Source organism: Pipistrellus hanaki, assembly GCF_964339955.1.
Source record: "Pipistrellus hanaki genome assembly, chromosome: 4".
Lineage (NCBI taxonomy): Eukaryota > Metazoa > Chordata > Mammalia > Chiroptera > Vespertilionidae > Pipistrellus > Pipistrellus hanaki.
Genome location: NC_140506.1, coordinates 5,504,403 through 5,516,443, shown reverse-complemented (window position 1 = coordinate 5,516,443; position 12,041 = coordinate 5,504,403).

Below are 12,041 nucleotides of genomic sequence, written 5' to 3'. Positions count from 1 at the left end.
TACACAGAACACACACACACACACACACACACACACACACACACCAGAATATATTTAAGCTGGATTATATCATTATTCACAAAAACAAGGCAATCCATGTCTGCCACACTAGTCAGGCGGAATACATTCCCTGCTCACTTTACACACGAAGAACCAGGAGTTGAATTTATTTTTCAATCATAAAATAAAGTCGGGGCATCCCCAGCCTCTGCAACATATGTCCGCATGCCTGGCATTCTGTGTCCAATCCTGCGCTCCCCGCATGCCATCCTGCCGGGGGTACCAGCGAGAGGCATTTCCTGCCGGCCCGGCAGTGACTCATCGGGAGTGGACACGTGTCCGGCGGGGATAACGGCGATGCTCCGGCTCACCCCGCGGGGCCGGGGCCGCACACAGGCACGCAGCCGGCGGCCAGAGCCCCGCCGCAGAAGAGGGTGCTGAGAACGCGCCCAAATGTTTCTAAGCCCCAGAGCTTTCAGAGGTGGCTCTCCACGTCAACATTCTTTCAACAGTTCAGTCAACTTCTCGTAAAATTCACAGTAAATTCTTTTTGCAGGGAGGGGTGTGCGCTGGTATTCTGGTGTGATTTGTTTTGTGTTATTGAAATATGCAACCCTGGAAAGCGCTCGGCTGTAAATGCCATTCCCCATAAACACGAGCTGCGTGGCTCTGCAGCTCTGCCTGTGAGCTTGCGGCCCCTTTCTCCGGCAGAGCCTGGATGCTGAGGTCAGGACGTCATCATGAGAACAGGCTTTCTCCCTGAAGGGTCACCTATAGATGGGCAGTTGCCCTGTGCCAGGCACTGTGCGAGGTGCATCGGCATCTCTCACTAACCCTTGGCAGCCCCCTGACGTATAACCAGCCCAATTTCCAGAGGAGAAGACTGAGGAAGGCCTATGAAGTGTCTTGCCTAAGCCACACCACTGTTAGGTGGCAGAACTGAGATGGGAATCAGGGAGGAAAGGGGTGTGGGGGTGCAGGGAGAGACTGGACAAAAATCGCACACCTATGGATGAGGACAATGGGGCAGGGGTAAGGGCATGGGGTGGGGTGGGAACCGAGTGGAGGGGAGCTATGGGGGAAAAAAGAGGAACAACTGTAATAATCTGAACAATAAAGACTTATTAAAAAAAAAAAAGGAATCAAATCTTCTCTAAGCATCACTGCTTTTCCCACTCGTCGACCCCCACCTCTTCGGAGGGCCAAGAGCAGAGACCCATCCAGTCCTGCTAATCCTCAGTATGTGAAGGGCAATTCTGCAGTATATGGCAACTTTCAGGAGACTTTTCACATTTCCACACCTGACTAGTGACCAGCTCCTGTCGCGGGTCTACCCTTACAGGTTGGGATCTGGACTTAGCAACTCCAGAGGAACAAGCTAGACTTTCCTGCTGATCTTACCAGTGACCTGAACCTTTGGACACACATACAATGGACTTGAAGGGACCAGGGTGAGGTGACGGGCAATAGAAAAAGCAAAGGCCTTGGGAACTCCACCCAGAGCAGGACACACCTGCAGCTTGCTCTTCCTCAGACCATAGTCCCCGACTGACCCATCTCCACTGGCTTCCCTGAAACCCAAGGTGACTCACAGGAGGATTGAAGCTGGAGAAGGTCTGCTGGGAACTCCAGAGGCCTGATGCTCAACCCTGCGCGCACCTTAGATCACCGGGGGATTCTTAACCGGACAAAGAGATGGGCCCGTCGGGTTTTGATTTAATTGCCTAGACCAGTGGTTGGCAAACTCATTAGTCCACAGAGCCAAATATCAACAATACAATGATTAAATTTCTTTTGAGAGTCTAATTTTTTAAACTTAAACTTCTTTTAATGCCACTTCTTCAAAATAGACAGGCCCAGGACGTGGTATTTTGTGGAAGAGCCACACTCAAGGGGCCAAAGAACAGCATATGGCTTGCGAGCCGCAGTTTGCCGAACACTGGTCTAGACTGTGGCTCAGCCAGGGGTATGTCTTGCAAGCTCCCTGGGTAAGTTTGCCAGATTTAGCAAATAAAGTTACAGAGCACCTTATCAAATTTGAATTTCATATAAACAATTTTTTTTACTGTAAGTATATTCTATGCAGCATTTGAAACATACTTACATTAAGAAATTACTCCCATTTATCTGAAATTTAAATGTGACTGGACACCCTGTATTTTATCTGGCAATCCAATCCCCAGGTAATGCTGGTAGACCCCCAGGACTGAGGGTATCCGGTGTGCAGAAGGCCTATTTTTGTGCAAATACTTGTCCTGGAATTTCCAAAATGTTTCCAATTTTAAATGTTCTTCCCTGTGATATCATGGGTCATGCTTTTGGAAGGAAAGCCTTTCTCATGACTGTGAGCAACCATTACTCCTGAGTTTAATAAGCCAGTGGATGGGAAAACTGTTGTCAGGTGACCTATGTACACAGGATCGGTCCCGTATTTCGTGATTTGTCCGTGTCACATACTGACTTCATCAGGATTCCTTAAGTGTCCTGTATCCAGCTATTTAAAAATAAATAAATTACCAAAATTTGGCATTCAAAGCTATCGTGTTTCCCCGAAAATAAGACATCCTCCGAAAATAAGACCCACCACATAGAAAGACAAGACATCCCCTGAAAATAAGACCTAGCACATGGAAAGATCAGACATCCCCTGAAAATAAGACCTAGCGCATCTTTGGGAGCAAAAATTAATATAAGACACTGTCTTATTTTCGGGGAAACAGGGTATTTTTCAAACTTAATTGGATATCCTATATTTTTTATTGTGAACTCCAGCAACTTAATGAAGAAACCACTCAGCCAAAATCCAGGGAATTTACCCTGAGAAATTTGTCCTCCCAGACTCAGTACTTGTCTCAACCTCTGTTGAAATTTTTCACTCCAGACCTCTGTACTTCAGCAGGTCAGCTTCGCTGAGAAAACGTAGCTACTCTACTAGCCAAAATTTTCAGTTCCTTCTTTGCTGTTCCTATTGTTTAAGTCAAATATAAAAGTTTGGCACTTATCTCACTCATATATCACACGCGGGATAAATTAATATTGACAGACATTTGTTGCTAATAAAATGATCCCACACTTCTTGGTATATTCTTTCTTGCGTGATTTTGAAAAGATTAAAATTAAGACAAGCAGTGGCTACGAAAATAGTGAAATAGGACCCACAGACAAGCCAGGATGGACATGAAATGACTATTCATGGACCCCAGGGCTGCGGATGCTACAGGAGGGATGGGGAAGTTGATGGATCTCAAATGTTCTCAGCCAAAAAAACATGGTGAGAAATCCTCGGGGCGGGGGGGGGGGGGGGGGGGGGGGGTGTCTTGGTGGAGACCCAGTTGGCTGGGGACGTGTTGGGGGGATGTTGATGACCTTATGCTGGAGAGAGCCTGGGGCACAGTGGAAACGCCAATCACGAGAAAGAGCTTGTATTTGAGTTATTTTCTCGTCCCTACATTTCCTGGCCTGATGCCTACCCCGATCCTTACTGTGGGCCAGGTAACAGCGGATACAAAGTCTTAATGTACAAGCTGGATGCTCAGATAAAGAGTTATTCCAGTAGGCATCAGGAAAGGCTAGAGATGGGAAGAATGAGAGGAGAGTTAAGGGATATAAGTGTCACCATCTCTCTAAGAGGAATCTCAGGAGGAAAAATGAGAGCGAACAGAGCAGGAAATTATGGGTCAAGCAGACAGCAACCACATGTACAGGTTTTAATGACATGATTAAGAAGTACTGATATGTTAATATTATATAAGTGCTCTAATATACAGGCTGGGCAAAAGAGGTTTACAGTTATGAGTACGTGAAACACAGTTAATGGAGTCACTGTAAGTATCATAACCAGCAAGTCTTGTTCTATACCGGTGGATGGCAAACCACTGCTCGCGCGCAAGCCACATGAGGCTCTTTGGCCCTCACCACGGCCTGGGTGAGTCTATTTTGAAGAAGTGGTGTTAGAAGAAGTTTAAGTTTAAAAATTTTGGCTCTCAAAAGAAATTTCAATCATTGTACTGTTGATATTTGACTCTGTTGACTAATGAGTTTGCCAACCATTGTTCTATACCAACAACTGTAAACCAACTTTTGCCCCACCCTATATATTAAATTTGCGAACATATATAGGTATCTTCATTCCAAAGAAATAAAATTCACATTCATTCAAGCTCATATGAAACATTACAAAAATTGGATATACTTTGGGTTTCTAAAAAAGAGTCAAAGCACTAACACCATGCAGACAGTTCTCTGACCACAGTGCAATAAAATTAAAATCTACAAAATGATACCTTTAAAAAATACTCCACATCTAAAAACAAAAAAACAAACAAAAATAATTAAATATCCAACTAAACAACATTTGGGTGCAAGAGCAAATATGAACTTATTAAATACACAGAGGGGGGGAAAAGAATAAACCACAGAGATTTATGGCAAGAAGAGCATTACATTACAAAATTAATGGATGCAGCTAAAGCAGTGCTTAGAGGGCTAGTGGGAGCTTTAAATAAATATATGTCACAAAAAAACAAGAGAGATGGAAAATGAGCTAAGTATTCAACTCAGGAAGGTAAATAGTCACAGAGCACACAAAAAGAAGGAAGAAAAAGAAGAAAATAAGGGGTGTGACCAATGAGAGCCACAAAGAGAAAGAGAATATGAATATGAAAAATGAAAGGTTTTTGAAAAGTTCATATCACAGATTAAAGGGAGGAGGGAATTGCAAATAAATAAAATGTGTACCAAAAAGAGAATATAATTGGAGAAAGATCAGTATTAAAATTATTAAAATATAATAAACAACTAAAAGCTAACAAACTTGAGATAGGTAGGCAGGAAGGTAGGTAGATAGACTCGTGGTCAGCAAACTGCAGCTCTCGAGCCACGTGTGGCTCTTTGGCCCCTTGAGCGTGGCTCTTCCACAAAATACTACGGCCTGGGGCGAGTCTATGTTGAAGAGGTGGTATTAGAAGAAGTTTAAGTTTAAAAAATGTGGCTCTCAAAAGAAATTTCAATCGTTGTACTGTTGATATTTGGCTCTGCTGACTAATGAGTTTGCTGACCACTGGTCTAGCCAGGTGGGACCCAGCAGCAGCGGAGAGAAAGCTACTTTCAGTCTCAAGGAAGTGTTAACCTTGGTTTTCTCTGCCGGGAAGCAATAAGCATCATGGTTAGGAGCACAGACTCGGGGAAGAGAGATGTTCCGGATGCCAGTTCTGGCTCTGCCAGTTTCAAGCTTGGGTAAGCCTCTTAACCACGACTCATTCTTTCTGTCTTTAGAACTATTCAACTTTATTGACCTCTTTGGGCCTTTTCACGAATTTAACCTAGATAACACAAAAGAGCCTAACAGTTGGCATGTAGATCAAACTCAGTAATTGACTACTGTTAACATTATTATTTTTTTTTTAACAGCACACTCCAGATCAAATTCCTACATTCCAAATATTAGGAGCGTCTTCCTTTCCTTGTGTGCAGTTCCTGGGCCTATATATGTAGCCTTAGAGCCCTTCTACATCCTCTTCCGTTCTGGTCTGGATCACTAACAGGGGATCAGGGGTAGAGAGAATGGGGAGGCCTCCCACAGACTGCATTGTCCTGGGATCCTGGAACCTGTGGCTACTTCTAACTGGTTTAGCTAGTGGTGGCGTAGAGCCAGAGGAGCAATCACGTTCCTCTCCCTTTCCTGCTTGGCCTCGGTTGGTATTTATTTCAAAGGCCGTATTCTCCCCTGTGGCTCTACCTTCTGCCCGATGATCCTGCTCCCTAGACCTTAGTAACCCTGCTTCTTTCCTTTGTCCACATCAGTCAGAGGGCAGCAGTGGATTTCCCACTCTATCTCCTCTTTAAGTTTTATTTTGTATTTGGTTTCCCCATTTCCCTAAACCCCAATCCTAACCCCTTCACACCTACTGGATTGCTATAATAATTTTTAAAAACTAAATAAGTGTTGGGGAGGATGTGGAGAAACTTGAACCCTTATACGTTGACAGCGGGAATGTAAAATGGTGCAAACACTTTGAAAAACAATATGGTGTTGCATTGAAAAGTTAAGCCTAGAAGTACCATATGACACAGCAATTTCTCTCCTAGGTTTATACCCAAGGGAATTGAAAAGAGGACTAAACAGATACATGTACCCCAATGTTCGCAGCAGCATGAGTCACAATAGCCAAAAGGAAAATAATCCACATGTTCACCAATATATAAATGGATAAAGAAAATGTGCTGTATACACACATGGAATATTATTCAGCTATAAAGAGAAGCAACCTTTTGATACATGGTGCAACATGAATGAAACTTGAAAACGTGGTGCTAAGTGAAAGAAACCAGACACAAAAGGACAAATAATGTGTGACTCTATCTACATAAAATATCTAGAAAAAAATTCAGAAAGATGGGATACAAATAAGAGATTACCAGGGTTGGAGGGAGGGAAGAATGGGAAAGTATCACTTCATAGGCACAGGGTTTTGGTTTAGGATGATTAAAATGTTTCAGATGTAGATATGGTGGTGGCTGCACAACAATGTGAATGTAATGCCATTGAACTGTACATTAATAATAGCCAAAATGGCAGATTTTATATTTTATGTATTTCACCACAATAAATTAATTACAAGCCTGTAGGTTGATGGACTGGATGGGAATAGGAATAAAAGGGATGTGCATAGGAATCTCTCCATTCTCCGTCCCCCCAATTGCTGCAGTCAGTTCACAAAGCTCTTTTCTGGGTAGATTTCCCAATTCCAGTTTATAATTGAGGATCTTTGCACACAGAGAGGGCACAGGATCTTGGGAAGGTGTAATGTGAGAACAAGGAGAAGGGGGAGTCAAAGGGAAGGAAGCATGTTGTTCTGGGGATACCGAGGGAGAGGGTCCAGCAGCTGCTGCTGCTGGGCTAAGGGCAAGATGGCTAAAGAGGTTACAAGGCACCCTCTAGAAAAATCTATAATAAAGGTAGATGCGATGTTTCAAGGAAGGCCAGGGCAGGGTTGCTCTTTCTCTGAATGCAATACTGTGTAAATAAGGACTGGGACTACAAGGAAATGTCTGATTTTATGCAATCTACGTGCACAACAAATGCTCATTTGTCCCCAGAAGGCGGCAGCCCAGCCACACCCCCATCAGCAATATTTCAAACCAATAAACAGGGATTCTATCTGTAAGCATTAGAGACAGGTCTGCCCTGCCAACAACAACAACGTTCCTCCAGGGAAATTCATGAAGCAAAACTCACCTGCCAGCCATCACCCTGCTCTCAGAGGTGCCCTTTTGAATGTTGACATTCCACCAATTCTATCAGTGGCTTTCCAAATCTGCTCCAAACTCAAGTGTCTTCAACCAACTGGCCCTCCCTCCCCCTAACACGTGCACTCTTGTTTTAGCCTTTGGTATGCCCTTCCCCCGGGTCTGCAATGTCCTCCCACCTGGAATGTACTCTCTGCTCATCTAAATCCCTCCTGGCCCCAATCCACCTCTTCCTTGAAGCCCTCTCCTGATTCCAAATTGCAAGGATGTCTCCCCACCCTGATTTTCCATGTCAGTATTCTCTCTACCTCCCGCGTTAGCCCTCAGGAATGTTCTGGTTCCTATTGTTCTCTCAGGTTACCCAGGCAGCTTGTAATTCCTTGCAGGTAAGGCCCTCAGCATGCATCCGTAGGGCTTTAAGTCTGACACCAGCCAAGCGCTGTGCCAGGCACATGACAGGTACTCAGTTAACTTGCTTCTCTGCTTTAACTTGGTCTATGTGATCTTTCCTTTTCTTTCTTCTTCTTTTGATTTTAATCCGCACCTGAGGATATTTTCCCATTGATTTTTAGAGAGAGGGAAAGACAGAGAGAAACATCAATGTGAGAGAAACACATTGATTGGTTGCCTTCTGCATGCTCCCAGCCAGGGCCCTGGGCAGGAGAGGAGCCTGCAACCACAGTAGGCGCCCTTGACCAGAATCAAACCCAGGACCCTTTGGTCCACAGGCCGACGCTTTATCCACTGAGCAAACCTGACCAGTGCTCCCTTTTTAATTGTATAACATGAAGTCATGTCACCTACTGAAGGTTACTTTGTAAAGTGACTTCTTAATTTCAGTCCCTGGAAGCTGCCTCTCTGGTAGCCAGTCTTGTTAGCAGAGCCTACCTTTTGTCCAAAAGCAATGTCTTCGCCCCAGGAAATGAATGCAATCAGACCAATCAGAACAGGCCTAGTTCACTTTACCTGGAAAGCCTGTGGCAGTCAGGTGCCCCACTTCTGGGTCATGTGATCTGATGAGATATAAGAAGAAGTTGGCTGGGATTTTCTAGGAATGATTTTTTTCCTGGTAGAAAGTAGCCAGGCACTGAAGGAAAGCCTTTTGCTTTCTTCTTTCCCTTCTGTCTGGGGAGCTGCCATGTGAAGACCATGATTTTGGAGGCCCTGCAGTCATCCTGTGGCCACAGGGAGATGTAGTTCACAAAGGGAGGAAGGCAGAGAGCCACCTGGAGTGTGGGAACTTACCTAAGAGCCTTCTTTTTTTGAACTTTTGGATGTGAGAAAAATACGTTCCTCAATGAATAGCAAATGTCCATCGTGATGCCCTCAGCCCACTCCAGACCTGGAAGTGCAGCCCAGATGGGCCAGGCTAATCAGGCCAGTCCCCTGTGCTCTCCCCTCCTCTGTGCCCCTCCTCTGGCCCACCTGCAAAGCTGGAAGACAGACCCTTGGGACAGGACAGACATGAGTTTAGACAGAGCCTATCTCTAGAATGTTGGCCACAGGTCCACTGCTTTACAAGCTCCTCCTGATTCTGAGAACTAATGAAAGCACTGGGAGTGTTTTCCATCCTCAGACTCAACAAGCTGGAGTCTTTTCTGGGGACCTATCAAACCCACTCCAGAAAGGACATTTGTGATAAGAACGATGAAATGGAACCATCTGGCCACGACAAGTCACAGAGCGGGAAGGGGCGGAGGAGACAGTGACTCAGAGGAGATTTGGGTCTTGTTTTCATTTGCTCCTTAATGCCTTCCTTTGCTTACATAGCACAGTCATCACTGATGGTGAGGTTCTTTTTACAGATTCCTTCTCCCGATTAAGGTGTTGATCTCGAGTTATGAGGAGCCAAGAACTGCTTAGCCTCCAACAATTTTTCTTTAGGAACATAAAACCCAGGACTTTCTGCCTTGGCATATCAAGAGTTATTTAACGATCATTAAAAAACCCATAATTTTGATTATCTTCCTTGACTTACCCATAAACAGGCCAGGCTGTGCGCGCTGATGGCTAATCTTTGATAGGTTTATTCCTCTGTCTACGGGAGAAAACTGTTTTTCTCCTCCAAGTCCTAATCACCCAGCAGCTAGTGAAAGACCGTGTCCCCCACTCCCACACAAGCCAAAGGGGGTTTTAGTACTTTACAAAATCAAAGGCCTCTAAATCATGGCTGATAAAGGGGGATTTTAAAGCTTTTTTATGGAGCTTTTGCATGCTTTTTTAAAACATTCTTTTAGAACAAGATTCAAATCTCTGGCACACTGAAGAGGCGCATGAGGTACAAACAAGCCTTTTGCATTATTCAAGGAAACAAATGCTTTTACTTGACTCTATGGAGATTTCAGAACCTAGTGAGGAATGTGGGTATGAGGTTACAGAGAGGCATGTTTTTTAGTAATTGACATAACGAAGATCCCAACCAATCAATGATTTTTAAAAAAAAGATTTTTATTTATTTCCGAGGGGAAGAGAGAAATAGAAACATCAGTGATGACAGGGAATCAGCGATTGGCTGCCTCCTGCTCATTGGACTGAGCCCGCAACCCAGGCATGTGCCCCTGACTGGAATCGAACCTGGGACCCTGGGACCCTTTGTCCACAGGCCGATGCTCTATCCACTGAGCCAAACCAGCCAGGGCATGAGTGATAGAAACAAAGATTCAGTTCACAGAAGGGCAATATAAATATCTAATCATTAACTGTCAGAACCCTTACATGTTAAAAAAGAAAAGGAAATTAAAATGACAAAATGAGATAATGTTTCTGAACTATCAAATTTTGGAGGAATTAAATATATATATATATTGCTTTTTAATGAGCCCATGGTGAACTTAGCTCATCTTTGACTATAGATGAAGTCATCACCAAAGTAAAGCAGTAAATAGACAGATAATTAGATCAAAGTGTTCCAAGTGACCTTAACGAGCAGCTCAGTGGCTGCCACGGCCCAAGCTGTCCGACCGAACGGCATCTCATTCACTGTGGATGATGGAAACTAAAACAAAGAATTCTCCTAATTCTAATGATTTAAGATAGGGTATGTTTTTCTAACTAAAAAAGTAATAGATGCTTGTTGTTGAAAATTTGGAAATTGAAAAAAGATAAAAGAACATCAAAATCTTTCTACTGCAGATAACTGTCTTACTGTGTTTCTTTCTGTTCATTTTAAAGTGCATGCATATATGACATATATGGTTGACATCACACTATTTTATAACTTTATGTAATTGTGTTTTACATATTTTATTTTGTATAATTTTATTTTTCATCAGACATGATACCATAAGCATTTCTCCGTGTCATTCAAATGCCTTTAGGAGCATAGTTTTAAATAGCTTCAGAATTTTTAATTTGTATGACTAAAATATAATTTACTCAATTGTTCTCCCAATCTTGGAGCACTTATATTTTTCTCTTTTTTTATGTTATAAACGATCGTGGTATCCTTTGTGTTCAAATATCAGATTAATTCCATAGGTCAAGTTTCTAAAAGTAGAAACACCAGGTCAAGAGAATGAACATTGAAAATATATGGTCACAAGTCTGTTCAGGTATGTTACTGCTGGAATTAGTGGGAGGAGTTGGGAGGAGCTCTGGAAGTTGGAGGACCTGGTAGTTGACCTAGAGTCAGGCAAGCGGGACCCAGCGGGTCCTCACGCTCTGTCTCCCTGCTCCCCACGGCCAGTCTCTGCAGCTGAAGTCAAACCATGGACCAATCAGCAGATAAGGGACAGAATACACACACACACACACACACACACACACACAGGGAAGACATTGTGAGCACAGCATCCACCTAAACTTGTGTCTACTACATGAAGATTCCTAGAAATAAAATTCCTGGGCCAAAACAGTATGTTTATCTTAGAAGTTCTTAATAGGAATAGCCCAAATTTCTTGCCAATTTATACCCTCACAAAGTCTGTGTTTGTATCATAATCCTGTATCTGGCAAATATATATATATAATTTGTATAAAGACTATCCTATTATTAAATAAAGTCCTGCTCCTTTTGAAAGTGTTCCAGGCCCCAAACTTGGGGCCCTTCCTACCTCCGAGCCTGATCTGTCACTACCTCACTACTACACACCAGCACTTGCAACACAAGAGTATTCATCCCGAATTTCCTGCCTCCTGACCTTTGCTTACCCTTTGTTGCCTCGGATGCCCTTACCCTCATTGCTGGCTATGGAAATTCTGAGAATTCTTCAAGTCCAGCTCATAGGCAAACTTATTCTTGACCTCGTTACCGATGCCCCAACATGGAATTTAATCACTTTTTACATTTAACAATTGTGCCTTATATAACTGGAGGCATCTGTGGCCTCCTTCTTTCTCCTACCTCCTCTACAACCCCCTGTTGTCCAGGAAGCTGTGCGATCCCGAAGGCTGAGTTCTTGTCTTGTTCATGGTTTTAAACACATTTTGATTTTTAAATCTGTATTTTATGACCTTGCGTTTAGCAAAGTGCCTGGTGTAAAGGAAGTTCTGCCGAAGTTTGTTGATGAGAATTGTTAAATGTGTATAGACACTTTCATGTCTATTCTAAGCTGAAACAGACACTGAGTAATTATCTTGAGACTATAAATAGGGTGTGAAATTGGACACTGGGGACAAAATAGCCTCTCTCAGATCTAAGTGGTCTGACCTGGGTGTCTACACTGATGAGACTGATGCTGCAAATCCAAGACATCCATTGCTCTGGGTGGGTCTCTTCAGATCTTTTTGTTTGCAAGAAAACCTGATTCCAGCAGATTAAACAATGGAGGGCACTGGACCCACCTCATGCTGAG